Source organism: Eptatretus burgeri, chromosome 16 (genome assembly GCF_056783735.1).
Source record: "Eptatretus burgeri isolate ZD-2024b chromosome 16, Ebu_testis_v1, whole genome shotgun sequence".
Taxonomy (NCBI): domain Eukaryota; kingdom Metazoa; phylum Chordata; class Myxini; order Myxiniformes; family Myxinidae; genus Eptatretus; species Eptatretus burgeri.
In genome coordinates, this window is record NC_140976.1 from 66,777,713 (window position 1) to 66,800,992 (window position 23,280).

General features: G+C 41.1%; 1 long non-coding RNA gene across 1 annotated transcript; it reads right to left on the bottom strand.

Annotated features, from left to right (window-relative positions):
• Window positions 1–4,785: 4,785 nt before the first annotated feature.
• On the bottom strand, window positions 4,786–23,062 carry LOC147011251 (uncharacterized). The gene is made up of 3 exons (XR_015052587.1): window positions 22,879–23,062; window positions 16,393–16,474; window positions 4,786–5,561 (listed from the first exon to the last, which is right to left on the bottom strand). It is a non-coding gene; the product is annotated as an uncharacterized LOC147011251 (long non-coding RNA).
• Between the last annotated feature and the right edge of the window lie 218 nt (window positions 23,063–23,280).

The window sequence follows — 23,280 nt, forward strand, 5'->3', positions numbered from 1 at the left end:
AAGGAAGTGAACCAGTTCTCTCCCCTTCTCCAACATATCAAAGAGTGAGAATCCCACCAGACAAGTGGATGGGTCGATTCTAAACAACCATTTATGGAAATAACTGTCTGAAGACCACAGATTTGACCAAAAAAATCGTCGGCACGCACCAGCGGTTAAAACGCTTGGCCACCCGAATTAAAATCTAATCAGATAATATTGGTGCTTTGCCGAGGGCACGCTCCCCGCTCAGGTAACCACGTGACCTCTGGTTAAACGGAATAATTAGACGGCGGACACTGGAATTCGTGGTTGACTGGGTGGCGTTCTTGGTTTTAAAACAACCCACCATACTACAACGTTAATTGTGAGCAGTGGCCCCAGGTCCGGCTCCACAGAGGACAACCGGGGATTAATCCCACTGAGTGACAAGCTGGTGTCTTTTTTTTTTTTTTCCATCGGTGGCTGCAACAATATATATATATATATATATATATATATATATATATATATATATATATATATATATTTGTAAACTTGCAGGGTGGGCTTACATAATGTGTAAGCAAACGAAGCGTGCTTCCCCATTGTCTTGGGTCGCTCACCTGCATTTGATTTTTCATGTTTTTTTTTCATTTATTTTTATTTTCATTTTTGGATGCATACTATATTTTACAATGATTTCAACAACTTCTGGGGGTTTGATTAATTTTTAAAGACAGCATCCAGTTTTAGTTATTTTGTCCAGCAATGCAGGAAGGCATTAGCAAGTATGATTACAAAAAACAAAATTGTCGACAAAATGACTGCAGAAAATGTTTTGCTCATTGCAGTTGATGAAATGCCATGGATTCACGGATAACTAACGACACCTAATGCAAGGACTATTGTTCACTTCAAATGGTAAAAAGAAAGCATACAGAAATTTGTTTCCTTGTTAATAAAATTAACACAACTATCTATATTTCAGTTTTCTACCATGTTTATCGACATGGAGGAGGTGAATGGCAAAGAATAGAATGGCAGAATTTTTGAAGGAAGAAACGATGTGGAACAAATGAGCTTGGTACGAACATAGACAGAATTGTAGGAGGACAAGTTGAAAAATCAGAAAACATGTAAACACATCGAGAACGAACAAGCAAGTTTAACAAGAGCAGAAAATTTCAAAAACGTGGATTAATATAGAGGACATGAGATGGTGATAAGCAGCCACCTTGAAGGACAAGAAGATGCAGTGGGATTGGATAGCAACAGGGATGTTATTTCAGATGTGTATGTGAGGCCGGGGAAGGGGCGGGGGAGCGGTGGAGAGAACTGGGGGGAGATTGAGTTGTCGAGGTGAACAGTTTGGCATGTATTTTGAGACGTTCACGATATATTATTGTGGTAAAGATTATACATGTCCCCTATTCGGGCAGAGGAAGGCATGACGGATGACAGGGCAGGGAGAGAAAGACTGAAGAGATGCCAGAAAATGAGAGGTCCCCAACCTGTCTTTGATGAGAGAGTAGTTTTAGTTGTCTTAATGGTCCCTGTTCCTTGCTGTCTTGATGAGCATAGTTTGTCATGTTAGAGATTTGGTTTCCACAGCATCCAGGAGTGACAGATGTAATGTATGGATGCCAACACAAAGGCAAGAGTAATTTCCATCGAATCAGTTAACCAAATTTTGTATGCTGTGCGAAGTCGGGAGAACCGAGTACACCAAGTGTAAGAAGCCTTGTAAGGCAGCTTGAAAATGTGATCAGCCCACGATGGTTAAGGGCTGATGGCGAGGCCAAGACGTTTCATGGCATGAACTTGAAAGAACAAATCACAGTACATTGGTATGCTGGAGAGAGAGATATGGTGAAGATAATGATTTCCCGATTTCCCAACATCATGACAAATGACGTGTCCCACGTGTCATTTCTATTTTATTCTTAACCTATTGAATTATTCCTTGAAAATTCAACTTTTAATTCATCATTAAAGTCACTTCATAACAGTATTTTAAAAATCAACGGAGTACTTATTCTAACATAATGATAAAGATATTAGATGGAACAATGCACACAAATTAAATAATTCAATTTTTCATTCAGAAAAATGCTGATACTTTGATGGATGCAATGCCAACTTTTGTGGATGACATCATTATATTTTGGATTACGTTTACTTCCGTCCAATTATTAAACAACCTTTTTCATTAATCTATCTTCCCAAAGCATTTGCTAAGTGATCAGGAAAACAGGCATGTTGTAAAAGGATGCATTCCTCACCTCACCACATCATCACTTCACTGATTTATATAATTTCACATTGTACCCTTTTTTGGTTAATGACAGTTATATTCAAATAATTAAACAAATAAAGAAAAAGCAATTACCAGACATCGTTGAATAAACATAAAGAACACATTTTAGATTTAAATTTTTCTTTCCTTCGGGATTTCTTCTGGAACAGGTCGAAGCAGTCACGACTTACAATGAATGTCGGCATTTTTAGAGATGGTCCGCACCGTAGTCAGAGGCAAACTTAATAACCCGGCAACATCAACCACATGTTGACAAGCATCCATTCGATGAATAACTTCTAATTTCACTTCTCAGGTTATATTTTATGCCATCTTACCCATTCTAAGCCTGGTGTTGGCTTAGTGGTTAGGGTGGTGGCTTGGGATCCCAGGGTCCTGAGTTCAAGCCCCGTTGGCTGCTGAATTAACACCAGGGGGTTGACTCAGCCTGTCATCCTTCCGAGGTCGGCGAAATGAGTACCAGTATACTGGGCCGGTGTATACCCTGGTTAGAATAGGTGTACCATATCCCTGTGTGTTGTAAGAGGCGACCAGGGTTGGCGTCAGGAAGGGCATCTGGCCATAAAACATTGCCTCAAGAAAAAGCCCAACCCCTGCACAGCAGGGAAAAATGGCTGTAAAAACGGTCATTTTTTATTATTTATCTTACCCATTCTACAGTACAGTACATTTCATTTCTTTATGCACCACACAAAGTCCTTTGAGTACCAGGAAGGTGGAGGCAAAGGCTGAGGCGACAGATACTCGAAAGGACAGATGCTCTCAGCAACATAAGTGTAGGTTGAGGTAACACAGGTCGGGAAGTGGTATTAATAAAGTGACTACATATTTGAGAAAGATATGAAAGGGGGAGACATAAATTGTGGTATCACAGAAAATCAAATATTGCTTCCATCCATCCATCCATCCATACATCCATTGGGACCATAGTCTGTGCAGAGCGTTGGTGCTGCTCAAGAATTCTCCTTGGTTCTTGGGCACAATCCTGGATCGGTAACCCTTCTGACACAGGATACCAGTAAGCTGGTACTCATTTTGACGACCTCCTCGGAAGAATGACAGGCTGTCAACCCACCCGGTGTTATTTCAATGGAACACAGGGGCTGAAAAGCAAGATCTTAAGCCAGACACCTTAACCATTAAATGAAGCCAACACCAGGCTTATATTGAGGCATGATTGAAGGGGATTTTTTTTGCATACAGTCGAGGCTCATGGAAGAGCAAGAACACTGAATGGATCAGGATACAACAGAACAAAAGAAAACAGAGACAGCGAGACACAGAGAGAGAGAGAGACACAGAGAGAGAGACACAGAGAGAGACAGACTGACAGAGAGAGACAGAGACACAGAGAGAGACAGAAACAGAGACAGACACTTTGACTTTTGTATCTTTTTATAATAAAAATAGAAAAGAAAGCCCCCAAATGGGGGTCACATTTTCATTTCAGAGAGAGAAAGAAAAATAAAAAACCAAGAAACAATTTCTGAAGAAAAAACAAGTTTAATCGAGTGGATTATATAGATTTTACGAGAAAGTAATGGACATAAGTTATGTCAAATTTACTCGTTAAATGAAAAGGTCTTTCATATTGGGAGAGGTGGTGGTGGAGTTTTAAATAAAATAAATAAAATAAATAAATAAATTTAAATTTTTAAATAAAAGTTTTAAATACAGTATAATAATTCACATTAAAATAATTATTTTGGCTTTGCCCGTTCACTTGGAGACTGATTGTTTGATCAGGTCTTGTGAGAATATCTTTCGACTCCATCGTCACCTTTTATTGAAGTTTGGTTGGTTTTCATGTGAACAAGTTCCTCTTGCATTTGATAAAATAATATTGAATTCATTATTTTATTGAGGTAAATTTTTCAACTAAACCGATATATTTATTGACGTTTTTTTTTAAATAATGGAGGTATTTAGATAAAAACTAAAATTAATTATATATATATATATATATATATATATATATATATATATATATATATATATATATATATATATATATATATATATATAACACAAGGTAAAGTGTTTATCGCTAAATACAGTATATATCATTAAAAGTGGTGAATGATTAAAGTTATTCATATATAGTAATACTTTAAATAAAAGTAATAATAAATAAGTTTGCATTTTGTGTTGACTGTCTGGACACAACTTTGAAGTTGTGGGTCCATTGATATTGAATCTAATGATGTGGACCTGCGACTGGGGTTGTGGATCTGCCGTTTGAAGAGGTTATGGGCTGAAAGGATTGAAACCTCGATGATCAATGGTGTCCAACTGATGATCCGGGCAGCTGGGAAATCAGTAAATTGCTTATAAGTTAAGGTTATAACTTCTAATGTTTGTGTGTAGATGGGAATGTGTGTATCCATATGTATATATATATATATATATATATATATATATATATATATATATATATATATATATATATATATATATATATATATATATATATATATATATAGTGTGTGTGTGTGTGTGTGTGTGCGCGCGTGTGTGTGTACGTGTACATGCACATGGGTATTGTATGTCTGGTTTCCTTCTTGGGACTGCAGTGCAGTAATTGGTCTTTGTTTTGATTTCCCAGTTGACAGAAAGTTCCTTTATTTATCATAGTTTTATATATTATTTTGATAAGCCTCTGCAGCTGATGGTCAGAGGCATTATGTTTTCTTGTTTGTTTGTCTGGCTGTCTGTTCTTCTGTCCATTATATGGTGAGATGAACAAGATGTTTTGAAGTCAATCTGTTCTTGATAGATCCTGTGTTCTTTTGAATTTGCTGATTTGCAGTAATAAACAATTTGAGATTCAACCCAACCATGAAGAGGTAACTTGTGAACCACTTTGGGAATTTCAAGCAAACTCGGCAGAAGTAAGAACTTTAATATAAAGATGAAATTATTCAATTTTGGGGTCAACAGGTCGAAGGTCATAAGCCCATTTAAAACCATAACTCGAGTAAGAAGCAAATCATGTTGTCTCTCTTACACTTATATCTTCTGTCTCTCTGTCTCTCTGATGTGACTTACTTTTTCATGTCACCTTTAAATGAGATCAAATGTAACAGTGGATTGACATCTAACATGGGTGGAGTCCAATCCATTGACACATTCATGTCAAATTATATTTCCTCACTTGAATTAAATGAAAAACCATTCATGAAAAAGTCGATGTTAGAAATTTAACTTTGAAATAAGTTCGAGTATGACAATCAGAATTCAAATCCTGGATCCTCATGAAAGTTCTTCATCTTCACATGATATTCTGCCAAACAACAGATTTGAACACATTTCAGCAATTCATCACAAGACTCAGGAAAAAATGTGATTTTGAACAAAACAGTGCTTCTTTTATGAAATTGTTGTAAGTTTAATGCTTCGTAGGGTGCATTTAAATTTAACCATAAATTTGTTAACATTGTGGATTAAAAAACACGATTGTGTTGAAATCATTTTGACCTGGAAAATTGGTGAAACCCAATCAGGCATTGGTGTCTCAAAATGAAATTGTCATCGCTGCACTTTTTACATATGAACGGCTTGCCAGCTTCCTTGATCAGTAATTCGAGCAAAGTAACAAAACGATAAACTCGTAACTTCTCACAAGTACAGAGAAAAATAAAAATAAAATCACAAACAAATATAAGAAGATAAAATAAAACACCAAAACTTCAACATGCAGTGATACCGAAAATTGTGATATGCATTGTCCACATCACAAATATTAAATAATTCAATAAAAACATGAAAATGTTTTTTTAATGATTTGCACAATAATGTTAAAGTCCAGGATGGCAAAACTCACCTGTTATCACGGCTTTTTCTCTGATATATCTTTAATAGTGAATCTTTAATGATCCGACTGGTAGCGATAGAAATGGCAGGAACAGTGATGCTCGTCAGAATTCTCAGGATGGAAAAGTAATTATTTGCAGAGTTTTTGAAAGCAATGCAAGATCGAACGAGAACACATTTACAGAACTCGAACAGAGTCGGAAACCACAACACGATATACGACAGGACTACAAATATGGTGAGATGTACAGGATGCTTTGAGGTCAATCTATTCTTGATAGATCCTGTGTTCTTTTGAATTTGCTGATTTGCAATCATAAACAATTTGATATTAAAGCCAACCATTGAAGGATATATCACAAGCATGAAAATTATGGTTGTTATCAGCAGGTAGACAAGTCCTTGATTGTTTGGTAAGACATTCACTAAAATAGCATTAATAAATGGCCAAGCCCAACAGAAATAAATGACAATCTTTGTTTTAGTTAAAGTGATTTTTTGTAAATAGTGAAAGGGATATTCCAAAGCACAGAAACGATCAACCTGGCTGGCCATGACCAACAGATACGACACTGCGGTTTGAGAGGGGTAGATGAAATACGTATCTCTTCTCTGCGCTCCATCCTTTACATCAAAGAGTCCGACATAAAACCACATTGCTCCGTTGAAGAAGCTGCTCAGACAAATGTGGAAAAGGTAAAGGAAACGACTTTGCTTGAGAATGTGATTTGACTTCAGAAATGCAAGAAGGATGAACAGGTTGAGGGACGTTGCTGTCACTGCCACACACATGTGGAAAATGAACAAAATGATGTTCTTAGCAGAGTTCAGTTCCACAGACAGAGGAGGAGCCATGACTTGTGGATCTTTAGGATGCTTTTTAAGCTTTAAATACTCATTAAACTACAAATAAGTGCATCTGGGGTTGATCTAATTAGTGTATCCTGAAAAATTGTTGCACTCTGAGGCTGATATCTGCACCTCCACGAGCCTTGACTGCATGAAAAAAAAAAAATCGAATGAAGCCCAATGGGCTCCATTAAAGCCTTTAATCAGTCATCCAAGTGATAAACAAGTGTCAATTTTTTTTCCACATTTTGACGAGTGGAAAACTGCTCTTGCAGTATCCTGTTTTCCAAGGATGTGATAAGGATTACAAAGCACCAATACACACATAGTTCAGCATTCCAGTGAAGATGGGAAAGAACGAGTCATCAGATGGATAATCGCAGGTGTTTAAGGAGTCAATCCTGGATAGAAACGGTGTCTGGAACAGTATAAATTGGTGTGTGCCTGATGATGCACGAAACTGATTGCAATAGATACACTGCAAGACTAGTTCCCTTCAAATGCGTAATTAGACTGTATTAACTTTTTCTTCTTCTTTCGGCTGCTACCGTTAGGGGTCGCCACATCTGATCAACCGTTTCCATTTTGCTCTATCCTCCACATCTTCCATTGACACTCCAACCACCCGCATGTCCGCCCTCACCGCATACATGAACCTCTTCTTTGGCCTTCCTCTTCTCCTCCTGCCTGGCGGCTCCATCTTCAGCATCCTTCTCCCAAAATACTCTGCTTCCCTCCTGTGATGTGAGGGTGATGTGAGGGTAGAGCTTGTGGAGGATGGGATGTGTGGATGGAGTGATTGAAACCCAGGGTATGAGGTGGAGTGAGTGCAGGTTGATATGTGCGGGTGATGCAAGTGCCGGGCAGGTGCATGCTGGGATTTGAGGGTGGAGCGAGTGCAGACAGTTGTGTGAGGTTTGAGTGAGTACAAGGAGGAAGTGTTGGTGGAGCAAATGCATGCAAGGGTGTGAGCATGGTGCAAGTGGATGGCAGGGTGTAGAGGAGGACCGAGTTCAGACTGGGGTGTGAGGGAGGAGTGAATGGAGGGTGGCGTGGGATATAATGAGTGCAAGTTGGGATGCGAGGGTGATGAGAGGATAGAGCAAGTGCAGGCTCTAATTTAGGGTGCAGCCAGGGCAAATAGGTATATGAAGGTGGAGCGAGCGCTTGCACGGATGTGAGGGTGGAGAGAATGTGGGCATGGTTGTGAGGGTCGAACCGATACGGGCAGGGATGTGTGGATGGAGTAAGTGCAGGAAGTTCAATGATGGCATGTTTTTGAGGAAGGACGAAGCTGCCATTCAAGAGGCCCTGTGTTCCAATACCACATCAATTTCAGGGTTAGATAGACTTACCGATGAGAAGTGGCTAAAGGAAACTTCACTTTTTATTGGAGAAAGCAGCTAACTATGAGGGAATGTCATGAAATGGTTAAATTTTGAAGGGCATTGGTAAAACAGGAAATAATACAAACTAAAACCCTATTTGCTTTACCTATAGCTGCCTGGCATTGTGCTGCCTGCTTACCTTTCATATCCATCACCACCCCCAGATCATTTTCCTGTGTGACACTCTCCAAAATTACCCCTTGTGTCATATTATCGCTATTTTCATTGTTCTTTCCAATCCCCAGCATCTTACACTTGCTCAGGTTAAATTGCATCTGCCAATCATCTGCCAAGGAGGGATCTGAAGTTGCCCGGCAACACCAGGTTTCCCTGCTCGGTCCTCATAAATACCTTCTGCTTCTCCTTAATAGCATTCCTTATCTCACTACTCAACCACCATGGTCTCTTTCTACTACGAGTTTTACACCTCATTGGAATGTACTTACTCTGCACTCTACACATTTGCTCCTGGAATGTTTCCCATTTCTCTGATGCTGATTGTCCTGTTGTTCGAGTCTCCCAATCTACATCACCCAACTCTCTCCTCATTCCCCCAAGGTTTGCCTTCCTGAAATCTAATAGCTTTACCCTACCAACCTGAACTCTAACCCTTAACAGAATCTTTGCACACACAATGTTCTGCTCACTTGCTCCAAAATGCTCCCCTTCCTCCACCATGTTGGGATCATCATTTAAAAGAGACCGAACACTGCACTCCCCCCTGGTGGGCTTATATGCAAACTGGGTTAAATAGCAATCCAGGACGAAATACAGGAAATCCTCCTCTGCTTTGCTTTTTTCTTGGTCATGGACCCAATCTATCCCTGGCAAGTTAAAATCCCCAAAAATCGATACTCTTCCCTCACCACAGGCCATTTTGAATTGTTCATGTACTCCTTCCTCCTCTTCCATCACACCCAGAACCCTATAAACGCATCCTACCAGTATCTCCCTGTTTTTACAATCTCAAATCTCTACCCACACAGTATCCTCAACATATATTCCTTCCTTAATGTCACCCTTTCTCTTGAAACAATGCTGTCCTTTACCCAGATAGCGACTCCTCTTCCTATTCTCTCATTCCCATCACATCGATACATCTTGTAGCCTTCCAATCCTGTTCTCCAGTTACTCTCTTCTTTAAACCATGTCTCACTTGCTGCAACTATATCATACTCCTCGCTATCCAATTTGCCTTCAAGCTCTTCCATCTTATTATTTAAACTTCCGGCATTGGTATGGAATGTTTCACGTTTCCCTTCCTGAAATTATATTTTCCTGCCTGGCCTTACTCATCACAATTAAATCATCCATTCCTTCCTTACCACCTTCTCCATCCTCCACTGACCTAAGAAAGCCTGAATTGTTTCCTCAATTCCCATTACACACCTTGCTGCCCCCTTTCAATTTAATATACGGCCATCATTCTGGAAACACTCCCTTTGTCCCATAAATGATTCCCACTGCTTTTTAAATGTAAAACCTTCCTCCCAATTCCATTCTTCCAGCCATTGGTTGAAGTCTATCGTTCTGCTCATAATTTCTCTCTCGTTTCCTAATCTTGGGAGAATCCCAGAAAACATGACTTCACGACCCTTTGCTTAGAGCTGCTTACCCAAGATCCTGTATCTATTTTTCAAAACCTCTGAGTAAACATTCGTAAAATAATTTGCCTCTCGGTGCACCACAACCAACTTCTTCTTGCCACGACCCGAGACAATGTCGGTTAACCTTCCCTCAATGTCACTAACTCCCGCTCCCTCAAAACTAAACAGAATTCTATGTCTACAATCCTTCCTGCAGAATGAAGAATTAACATATTTAATTGTCTCATCACCCACAAAAACTGTCTCCCATACCTCATTTCTACCAATCTCTATTGCTGCACCTTCACCACTGTCAACACCCGCTGCACCACCACTGCCAACAACCGCTGCACCACCCACTCCACTTTGACCACGGCCTGTACCTGCTGCACCATCACCATTGCCTGCTCCCGCTGCACTGTTACAACTTCATGCCCCCGCTCTACCATCACCATTGCCTTCCCCCGCTGCACCTTCTCCACCACCTGCTCCCACTGCACCATCACCACTTCCTTCCCCCGCTGCACCGTTACCACTTCCTGCCCCCGCTGCACCATCACCATTGCCTGCCCCTGCTGCACTATCACCACTGCCTGCTCACACTGCACCATCACCACTTCCAATATCATCAGCAACCTCACTCCACAACCGTAACCAACCCATATCAACAAATTTCTCACATTCTGCGACTTGCAGCACACCATCCGTCCAATCCTCCAAGGAAGAACTTGGCATGACAGAGGATACCTAATCTGTGGGAAGCTTTGAAACACAGTTTAAAAAATGTACTATGCCAAGAAGAGGTCAAGACTTATGTTAAGACAAAGATGTAAGGTGGAATGAACTTCTAAGAGCAGACGGCAGAAGTAGATAGGTGGGCTGGATGGAGAGTCAATGTTGATTGAGGTTCATGAATTGGATATTCGATCTCTGTAGACGTGGGCTGGATAGTCGATCTTAAGATGGGGAGGTTGGATGGCATATCTTGAGATGGGTGGACCGGACGGTCCATCTTGTGATGGGTGGGCCGGACGGTCCATCTTGAGATGGGTGGGCCGGACGGTCCATCTTGAGATGGGTGGGCCGGACGGTCCATCTTGAGATGGGTGGGCCGGACGGTCCATCTTGAGATGGGTGGGCCGGACGGTCCATCTTGAGATGGGTGGGCCGGACGGTCCACCTTGAGATGGGTGGGCCGGACGGTCCACCTTGAGATGGGTGGGCCGGACGGTCCACCTTGAGATGGGTGGGCCGGACGGTCCATCTTGAGATGGGTGGGCCGGACGGTCCATCTTGAGATGGGTGGGCCGGACGGTCCATCTTGAGATGGGTGGGCTGGACGGTCCATCTTGAGATGGGTGGGCTGGACGGTCCATCTTGAGATGGGTGGGCTGGATAGTCGATCTTGAGATGGGTGGACTGGATAGTCTATCTTTTGTTGGGTGGACTGGATGGTCTATCTTTTGTTGGGTAGACTGGATAGTCCATCTTGAGATGGGTGGGCTGGTTCGTCGATCTTAAGATGGGTGGGCAAGATAGTCGATCTTGAGGTTGGTGGGCTGGACAGTCGATCTTGAGATGGGTGGGCTGGATAGTCTATCTTGAGATGGGTGGACTGGATAGTCGATCTTGAGAAGGGTGGGTTGGACAGTCGATCTTGAGATGGGTGGGCTGGATAGTCCATGTTGAGATTGGTGGGCTGGATAGTCGATCTTGAGTAGGGTGGACTGAATCGTCTATCTTTTGTTGGGTGGACTGGATAGTCGATCTTGAGATGGTTGGGCTGGATAGTCGATCTTGAGATGGGTGGGCTGGATAGTCGATCTTCAGATGGGTGGCCTGGAGAGTCAATGTTGAGGTAGGCGAGTTGGATAGTCAATCTTTGTAGGGGTGGATTGGATCATCAATCTGGAGATGAGTGGGTTGGATAGTCTATCTTGAGATGGGTGGGTTGGATAGTCTATCTTGAGATGGGTGGACTGGATAGTCTATCTTGAGATGGGTGGACTGGATAGTCTATCTTGAGATGGGTGGGCTGGATAGTCGATCTTGAGATGGGTGGGCTGGATAGTCGATCTTGAGATGGGTGGCCTGGAGAGTCGATCTTGAGATGGGTGGCCTGGAGAGTCGATCTTGAGATGGGTAGCTTAGATAGTCAATGTTGAGGTAGGTGAGTTGCATAGTCAATCTTTGTAGGGGTGGGTTGGATCATCAATCTTGAGATGAGTGGGTTGGATAGTCGAACTAGAAATGGGTGGCCTGGATAGTCGATCTTGAGATGGGTGGACTGGACAGTCGATCTTGAGATGGGTGAGCTGGATAGTCTATCTTGAGATGGGTGGGCCGGATAGTCTATTTTGAGATGGGTGGACTGGATAGTCGATCTTGAGATGGGTGGACTGGAGAGTCGATCTTGAGATGGCTAGGTTGGACAGTAGATCTTGAGATGGGTTGGCTGGACAGTTGATCTTGAGATGGGTGGGCTGGATTGTCCATCTTGAGATGGGTGGGCTGGATTGTCCATCTTGAGATAGGTGGGCTGGATTGTCCATCTTGAGATAGGTGGGCTTGATAGTCGATCTTAAGATGGGTGGCCTGGAGAGTCGATCTTGAGATGGGTAGCTTAGATAGTCAATGTTGCATTCCGTGAGTTGGATAGTCGATCGTTGTAGGGGTGAACTGAACATCAATCTTGAGATGGGTGGGCTGGATAGTCAATCTTGGAGATTGGTGGGCTGGATCATCAATGTTGAGGTAGGTGAGTTGGATAGTTGATCTTTTTAGAGGTGGATTGGATCGTCAATGTTCAGGTTGGTGAGTTGGATAGTCGATCTTTTTAGAGGTGGGTTGCATCGTCAATCTTGAGATGGATGGGATGGATAGTTGATCTTGAGATAGGTGAGTTGGATAATAATCAATGTTCAGGTGGGTGAGTTGGATAGTCCATCTTGAAATGGGTGGGCTGGATAGTCGATCTTTTTATGGGTGAGCTGAATGGTCGATCTTGAGATAAGTAGGTTGGATAGTCCATGTTGAGAGACGTGAGTTCGATAGTCGAAAGCTGGATAAAGAGATATGGTGCAGAGGACGCGATTTCCCATAATTATAGGAAACGACATATTGAAGGTGTCATTGTTTTTTGTTATTTTAAACTGTTTAATTAGTTCCCCACAAGTTAAACTTTTGATACAACATGTAAGCCACGATGTAATAACAAAAACGATAGTAATTATTATACGAATAATAATTAAGCCTGGTGTTGGCAGAGTGGTTATGGTGGCTGGCTTGGGATCTTTGGGTCTTGAGTTCGAGCCCTGTAGGCTGTTGAATTATGTGGATTAATTCAGTTCTTCTCTGTCAGAGTCTGAAACCATTTAGTAACAAACATGCTCATGGAGAAAGAGGGAAAAACAAGACACAAACAATATCACACACGACCCTCTTTATGCTCAAAATGCACACACCAATGCCCTTTATGTTCAAAGTATTACTTTGACAGGAAAGACAGGGAAGGGTGGGACATCTGGTAAGAATCAATTATGGGGAGGGCTGACAGGCACAAGAACTGTGCAAGAGAACCAAGAACTGCAGCGCATGGCCACTTTGGGTCGGAGGGGAAGAAAGACACACGTGAAACAGTTGCTGGGTCAATATCCGGTTGGCCTTGAGGAAAGGGTGATAAGTTTATGATGGGAGGGAGAGAGAGAGGGTGGAGGGAAACATGTGCTCAGTACTTTGAACATGCATTCCATTTTCACTATAATAATGAGATTCTCAAAGCACCTAGCCTGTTTTAATGCAGCGAGCAAGGATCCTATCAACAGAAGCCAACAGAGTTATTTAGTTTCCCTCAGACAACAAGGCATCTGTCCAGTAGCCTTCTGGAGTTACTGTATTTAGTTTCCCCTAGACAATGGGGCGCCTGTTCTCAGGAGCCGGCAGCAAGGCGTCTTTCTCTTCAGCAGCTGTGCAGATCCATTTAAACATTGGAGAGACTTATATTGGCTAATATGCATTTCAGTAAGATAAAAGCACATAATATTTAGTAAGATACAATTCTACTTTACTTGTATATTCATCAATATCACTGTGGAGGTCAAAAGGCTGTCGGGGAGGGGGAGGATTTACTGACAGTCACTTGACTCCAGGACAAAAGTAAGACCTTATTTTAAATTGTTCAAATTAAATAGTATCAGAAACAAGTGAATATAATTGAGAATAAGTGAATAAAATTATTTTTACTTCCACAATTACCACCAGGTGGGGTTGACTCATCCTGTTATCCTTCCAAGGTCAGCGAAATGAGTACCAGTTAACTGGTAACCGGGGCATTGCATCGGTGCGCAGTCACAGCGGCGATGCACCGTTGTTCATAGTCAGTTGAAAGCATGAAATCAAGCCACCACAATAAGTGGAAGAATATTAAAAATTATTATTAAAAATAATAATAAACAACTTTGACAGAATAATGCTCACAAATTAGAAATATGAAATTCTTTCATAAAAAAAACAATATTATACTTTGATGGACGGAACATCAACGTGTATGGATAACATGATGATATTTATTTCCACCACCGAAGGTGAAGGAGGTGATGTTTTCACCTCTTTCTGTCTGTTTGTTAATTGCCGGAATCCTTCGGATTTTGGCAATTATGTTGGTCGGTTGTGTGTGTCATTCTGTGTCTGTGTGTTTGTTTACCCTGTAGCAGCCACACCGTTTTTGCTATCATGACCAAACTGGGTACAGAAGTCGGCGATGGTCCAACTTAGACACTTGTCGTTTTTGGTGAATGTAGGTCAAAGGTTAAAGTCAAGGTCACCGAAAAACCGAAATTCTTATTTTCACAATGACGTCTGCTATAATGGTAGTATCGACTACAAAACAAATCCAAAATGTGCATCTTCCAATATTGCATCCAACCATATGTCTCATTGGGATGTCACACCAACACCCTTCTTAGCGGTTGGGGGTCGAATGCCGGGGAGGGAGGGGGGTCGGGTCAAAACTTTCAAATTGCGATAAAAACGCCATTTCAAGTCCGATTGACTTCCAAGTTATGATCGTGACCAAACTAAGTGCTATAACTCATTAAACAGTAGCACTATCGACTTGTAAGAACCAAATTGATTTCCAGGTTTTTGTTTTTTCAGAAATCATGGAGATATGACAAAGTTATTCTGGCAATTCCTTGCTCAACGAGCAATTTCATTTGTTTTGTTTGTGTGCAGGGTATCTCGTGGACATGTTGGGTGTGTGACAAGGATGAACTGATTCGATTTTCGTGAATATCCAGATCCGGATCCGGTTCCTATAATTTTTTAAATGATTCTTCACCAATGAGAGAAAGTGCTAAACAGATTTGTAGCACGATATATCAAAAAGTTGTGGACGGATTCGGACGAAACTTGGTGGACAGGTTGGAAGTGTGTGAAGGGCGAATTGATTCGATGTTGGTGAAGATCCGAATCTGGATCTGGATACGAGTTATTTAATTTTTAAGTGATTCTTCACCATTGAGAGATAGGGCCAAAAACAATACATAGCATGATTTTCAAAAATGTATTGGGCCTGATATGTTCTCGTTGATCAGGCATTACGTGGTGGAGGTATGCACTCTACCGAGTGCCCTTCTAGTTTAGATTGGTTTTATTTATGTCCAAGTATTAAACAAGCTTTTTGAATAATCTACCCTCCAAAAGCATGACACGTGATCACCAAAGATCCATAAAGTAAAATGTTCTCAAAAAGAATCCTTATTTGAGTTCATTTTTCTTTACCTTTAATGAAAAAGTCAGTTTAGAAATATCGATTCTTCACTTTGCATCAACGTTTTATCATTAATAAATAATTGTTCATAGTTACATTATACTCCAGCAAGCAACAACATGTAAAGTTCAGGATGAAAATATTTATTCATTAATTTCATAAAGTAAATAAATGATTTGGATGATGAGAGCCAATAATTATAATTAATCCCCAGTGATGTGAGAGGCTGCAAATATTGCGAGAAAGTAATGGCCATAAATGTCAAACTGAACATGTTTGTGTTCAAATACAAAACATTTTAAAACTAGGATAGGGGGTGGGGGGAATGGAGGGAATGGGGGGAGGAGGGGTGTATGGAGGATTATTTTAAACATTAAATTTCACAGTTATGTAATTTTTGTGGCTTTGCTGTTTTTCCAAGAGAATAATACAGTAACTTACTTTGTGCAAATTAGGTCTGCATTTGGAAAGCCAAGCTTTTAAAAACAAAAAACACTATTCAACAAAACCTTATTGAAATAAGTACAGACATGAAGCTGAAAATTCAAATTATGGAACCTCCAGAAAATAATAACAATAATGATAAAAATATAATAAAATAATAATAATATGGGTTACCTCACAAGGAACTTCCACACAAGAGGAGACCATGAGGTCCATTAAGCCTGTGTAAGGGTTGCCAACCTATGATTATTTGTCCATGCTCACTCTTTTTTTAAATGAAGAGCATCCAGCAATGAAGCAGCATTTTTATTCTTTGGTATGACTCTGTTCATCTTCACATGATATTCTGCCAAACGACACAGATTCAAACACATGTTCTGGACAATCAACAACTCATTACAAGGCTAGAGATAAAAACATTATTCCAAACAACACAGAATCTCGTTTAATAATTTTCCGCTCATTAAAATATTTTCAGAGGGTGTAGTTAAAATCTTAACCACAAATTTTCAAACATGGTGATTTCAAAAAAAAAAATGATTGCATTAAAATTAATTTGAGGAGGAATATTGGCAAAATCCAATCCAGCATTTGGGTTTCGAATTAAAATTGTTATTGTTGCAAAAGATATATGAAATGTCGAAAAATGCCTGTACATTTACAAATAAAGGCTGCCTGCTTTGTGCATTGACATTGTTCGAGGGAAATGCCCCCCAAAAATAAAAACATCACTATTTACAAGTGCACACAAAAGGACAATAATAAAATTGCAAACACATTTACATATATATGATGATAAAAGCAAAACTCAAAAGTACAAGTGCACTCATGAGAGTGCAAACCTCCGCCAGCCCGGCTGAACAGTTTATGTTTTATATCCCACCGATAGGCCAGATCGGCATCTGAACCTGAACCAAAATCGAATCGGCTTATTCTTGTCACTTACCCAACTCATCCACCAAGTTTTGTCATAACTTGTCGACAAGGTTTTGAAATATCATGCAACATATAATTTTTGGCACGATCTCCTAATGGTGAAAAAAAAAAATCACTCAAAATTTGAAGAAAAAAAACCTCTCGAATCTGTATCCGGATTCGGATCTTCACCAAAATCAAATCGATGTGCCCTTTTCATGACCCAAACCTGTCAACCAAATTTCGTCCGAATCCGTCAAAAGCTTTTTGAGATATCCTACTCAGAGGCAGACAGGGGTGAAAATATGAAACATAACTTATGTTCTGTCTGTCCCCGACAGACATAACATAAGAACAAGATAACAAAACTCACCTGTTATCACGGCTTTTTCCAGGACATATCTTTAATATTGAATCTTTAATTATCCGACTGGTAGCGATGGAAACGGCAGGAACACTGATGGTCGTCAGAACTCTCAGGATGGAAAAGTAATTATTTCCCTGGTTTTTGAAAGCAATGCAAGATCGAACGAGAACACATTTACAGAACTCGAACAGAGTCGGAAACCACAACATGATATACGACAGGACTACAAATATGGTGAGATGTACAGGATGGTTTGAAGTCAATCTGTTCTTGATAGATCTTGTGTTCTTTTGAATTTGCTGATTTGCAATCATAAACAATTTGATATTCAAACCAACCATTAAAGGATATATCACAATCATGAAAATTATGGTCATTATCAGTTGGTAGACAAATCCTTGATCATTTGGTAAGACATTCACTAAAATAGCATTAATAAATGGCCAAGCCCAACATAAATAAATGACAATCTTTGTTTTAGTTAAAGTGATTTTTTGGAAATAGTGAAAGGGATATTCCAAAGCATAAAAACGATCAACCTGGCTGGACATGACCAACAGATACGACACTGCGGTTAGAGAGGGGTAGATGAAATATGTATCTCTTCTTTGTCCTCCATCCTTTACATCAAAGAGTCCGACATAAAACCAGATTGCTCCGTTGAAGAAGCTGCTCAGACAAATGTGGAAAAGGTAAAGGAAACGACATTTCTTGAGAATTTGATTTGACTTCAGAAATGCAAGAATGATCAGCAGGTTGAGAGATGTTGCCATCACTGCCACACACACGTGGAAAGTGAACAAAATGATGTTTTTTGCAGAGTTCAGTTCCACAGACAGATGAGGAGCCATGGCTTGTGGATCAAAAGCATGCTTTTAAAGCTTTAAATACTCAGTGCAGACCAAATTACTGCACCCTAAGGATGATCTCATGAATCGCCATGGATTTCATTTAAGCAATCCTTCACTTATCAGAATATAAATAAATAAAGTCATGTTAATTTTTTTTCAGCATTTTGATTTGAGTGGAAAATCCAAAAGTGGTAAATGCTTGGGCCTCACCATCAGCTATGATCTTTCTTGGATCCACCATATTTCCAAGATGGCTTCCAGAGCCAACTGCTAACTGGGCATTCTCCATCGTGAAAGGTCTTTCTTTGGCCAATCTGAACTTTTGATAATCATACAAGGCTTTCATTTACAGTTTGATGGAATATTGCTTTTCCCTTTGAGCTGGCACCCCTGACTCACCGCTTTCCCTTGATGCCATGGAAAGTGAGGCTCTCAAAATCATTCAGATCTCCTGCGATGAAGCTGAGCGTCGCAGGCCTGTTTCTCTCACATCACAAGCAGGTTGGTGGCCTCTCTGTGTTCCACTCCCTCATTTTTGGCCTTGAATCCTCTGCCCTCTCTTTACGCTGTCTCCCCCAGGTTTCTTTGGGGCACACACAGTCTGCCAATAACTCTCTTTTTGTTAAACTCCCAAAATCTAGGCTCACTGCTCACCTCCACTGATTTGATCCACTTTTCTCCCTCCTGTCAAACCAACTTCCTCAGTCAGTTCAGTCCCATATCTTCCCTCCAGGGCTTCAAGACAGCTGTTCACCACTACCTCAGGTCACCCCCAATCCATACTCATAATGTCTTCTAGTAGGGTTTCCATCCATCCAGTTTTCACTGGACATGTCCTCCTTTTCAGTCCTTAAATCTACATCTGGCCAGGTGTTTTCTTAAAAATCCAAAAATGTCCAGGATTGCTTTTGCATTTTCAAAGGGATAAATTTTAAGATTTGGGATGCTTTTTTTACCTTATTAAAATGGTTAAACCATTTTTGTACTTTTTCATATTGTGATAAAATGTAGTTATGTAATGTTTGGAGAAGGATAGTTTGATGCAATTCTGTACTACTCTGTCATGGTGTAATGGACGTGTTCGAACATCGACACTCATGCGTCCTCTTCCTGGAGAGAGAGAGAGAGAGAGAGACAGAGAGAGACAGAGAGAGAGAGAGAGAGAGAGAGAGAGAGAGAGAGAGAGAGAGAGAGAGAGAGAGAGAGAGAGAGAGAGAGAGAGAGAGAGAGAGAGAGAGAGAGAGAGAGAGAGAGAGAGAGAGAGAGAGAGAGAGAGAGAGAGAGAGAGAGAGAGAGAGAGAGAGAGAGAGAGAGAGAGAGAGAGAGAGAGAGAGAGAGAGAGAGAGAGAGAGAGAGAGAGAGAGAGAGAGAGAGAGAGAGAGAGAGAGAGAGAGAGAGAGAGAGAGAGAGAGAGAGAGAGAGAGAGAGAGAGAGAGAGAGAGAGAGAGAGAGAGAGAGAGAGAGAGAGAGAGAGAGAGAGAGAGAGAGAGAGAGAGAGAGAGAGAGAGAGAGAGAGAGAGAGAGAGAGAGAGAGAGAGAGAGAGAGAGAGAGAGAGAGAGAGAGAGAGAGAGAGAGAGAGAGAGAGAGAGAGAGAGAGAGAGAGAGAGAGAGAGAGAGAGAGAGAGAGAGAGAGAGAGAGAGAGAGAGAGAGAGAGAGAGAGAGAGAGAGAGAGAGAGAGAGAGAGTTCAGTGGCATGTTCAGTCCATGATGCAGTGCCTTTTCTGAGTCTGTACTGTACACACTTGTTCGATTTTCTTAAAGACCTCTTTACAATGTCAAAACGAAAGTGTAAACAAGTAGTGGTACATTCAAATTACACCGTCCCATACCAAATAAATAAATAAATAACAATCCTCCAGTGCGCGACATCGCCGGGGCACCTTTGGCACTCGGCGATGCTGCCTTGCAGCATGTGGAGTCGGAACTGGGAGGGAGCAGTGTACAATAATTGATTGATTAATTGCAGAATTAAAATAAATAAATAATAATCGTAAAAGAATTAATTTCTTAATCAATTGCCTCAGAGCATTCCTAAACCACCACCGTTTCATCCAAATCTGTAACTTTCTGAAAATTAAGCAATTAATCGAAAAATTAAATAATTAATTGATTAATCAATAAATCAAAAGCACCCTCAATAGCCAAACCACTTGGTCGTCTCCAAATATCCAAATATCAGCTTCCTAACTCAAAAAGTGCCTGGGATATTGCCAGGATGAGAAATAAAATAAAGTAAGTAATAAATCGATAATAATTAAGTAATCAATCAATTAATTGATGAAACAAAAAATATATAAAAAATACTTTTTCACCAAACCACTTCTTCACTTTTTTCCCTAAGTTTCAGCTTCCTAGCTCAAAGGATGGCTAAGATAACACCCAGAAAAACAAGAAAGAAGAGAATTAATCGATTAATCAATGAAACGAAAAATACCCTTTATAGCCAAATCACTCGTTCACTGTCCAAATATCAGCTTCCGAACTCAAAAAGTGCCTGAGGTATTGCCCAGATGAGAAATAAAATAAATAAATAAATAAAAATCGATAATAATTGAGTAATCAATCAATTAATGAAACAAAAAAAATATTAAAAAATACTTTTTCACCAAACCACTTCTTCACTTTTGTCCCTAAGTTTCAGCTTGCTAGCTCCAAGGATGGCTAAGATAACACCCAGAAAAACAAGAAAGAAGATAATTAATCAATTAATTGATTAATCAATGAAAAGAAAAATACCCTTTAGAGCCAAATCACTCGTTCACTGTGTGTCCAAATATCAGCTTCCAAACTCAAAAAGTGCCTGAGGTATTGCCCAGATGAGAGATAAAATAAATAAATAAAAAAATCGATAATAAGAGCAATCAATCAATTAATTGATTAATCCAAAAATTAAAAACATCATTTTTCCCAAAGCACATCTTCACTTTTCCCCCTAAATTTCAGCATCCCAGCTCAAAGGATGGCTGAGCTATAGCCCAGACAACCAAGAAAGAAAATAATTAATCGATTAATTGATTAATTAATAAATCAAAAATGCTCTTTATAACCAAATCACTTTGTCACTGTCGTGTCTAAATATGAACTTCCAAGCTCAAAATGTGCCTGAAATATTGTTGTGGGCCAGGGTTCGGTGGCGATAAACGACCACTAGGTGGAGCAGTGGAGTCGTCTCCCACCGAGCACCCGGAATTTAGGTCACTAGTACATGCCCGTAAAAAAAAAATAATAAAAAAATATATATTCAAACCGCGAGCAACAAACAACAACCACACAGGCCGTTTCTTCGCTCTCGCGTGCCCGTACGTGCGTGGCCCGGAAGTTCGCATATCGCAGTTACGATTATTCGCAATTTAGTCTTAATGGCCAATTATTCAATTAGCGCCAATGTATTTTGCCTTTTCGCAATGTCGTCGCAAGGAAAAACATAAAGAGAATAGAAGAGAAATTTTTTTTTTACTTCCTGGTTCGGAGCACACGAGCTCACTCTGATGTTACAGAAATGTATGCACCGTCTAATATGAAAACGATCATAACTTGGGGCATTGTGTTTATCTATAAATGCACACAAGAAATCGAGAAATTATTAGAATACACGAAGTCATCATTATCCGGAAGTCCGTACGTTGTCACCCATAATGGGGAACGCGGCTGAGGTTCCCTTCCCCCATCGGCCACTCCCACACAACAACGTGTCTTGTCATTGGTTGGTAAATAAATGGCCATAACTTGGGAGGCACTTGTCCGATTAATATCAAACTTTGAAAAGGCACATCCTCAGGGCCCCAGCAATATATCTGGCAAGTTTCAATTAGATGGGACCAGTGGTTGTCGAGAAACAGCGGACACACACACACACACACACACACACACACACACACACACACACACACACACACACACACACACACACACACACACACACACACACACACACACACACACACACACACACACACACACACACACACACACACACACACACACACACTGCTGGAATTATAGATAGATGACTCTCGGATAAGTCCGAGAGTTCATGGGTCACTTAGAGGACCATGGTCACCAATATTTTGACGGCATGAGGTAGGGTCCACTTGTCTAATTCCAATTTACCTTAGTACTAAGGCCGTTCAACTACCGGGGAAACCACACCCTCGGCCGACTTTGTCCGAATCGAGTCGCTATCACCGACTCGGATCCGGCGTAACCGAGCGGAAGTTACCAAAGCCGCGCCGGACCAAATGAACAATTTACGGCACGAACGGCCTTACTAATGCGCAATACGCACCATGCAAGGCCAATGGAGGAAAGCACAGAAAACGAGCTGGTACATTTAACAGGGGTTTGATTTTACAATGATCGGAGAGGGGAGACACAGAGCAGAGTTATCACGAAAAAAGAAAATGTAATTTACAAGGAAAGGAAAACACTTATACGATTCGACTTACAGACGGGGCCCACGGACGGACGGACGGACGGACACACACACACACACACACACACACACACACACACACACACACACACACACACACACACACACACACACACACACACACACACACACACGAAAATGGACCTCAATGGGTCCTTCGTCGGTAGAGCCGGGCTGCGGTACCTGTCCCGCATCGTGCGGCCACACCGACCCGAACCACCACAGTGGGACTCCAACCCATGACCCGAAGTCCACGGTCCACGCCCCGGCAGCTCAGCGACCACCACCACGAGAATCCACCACAAAGCGCCGCAGACGACAACCGAGACCAAGCCAATCGCCACAATCACTGCAGAACGCCCTCGTCCTGATGACCACACCCCTCTTCTGAGGTGGGAGGGGTTTCTTTTCCTCGCCATTCGCCTCCTGATTGGACGGTCGTTTGTCAGGCGACTCGTGGCGGCCCTTCATTGGTTGGGCTGAACACTCCATCTAGCTAAGGCGGAGCCAGCCCTGAGGTGACGAAACCTCCCCTGACGTTCCTGGTCCCGAACACGTACGTAATGGCGACCGGGTCGAGTGTGG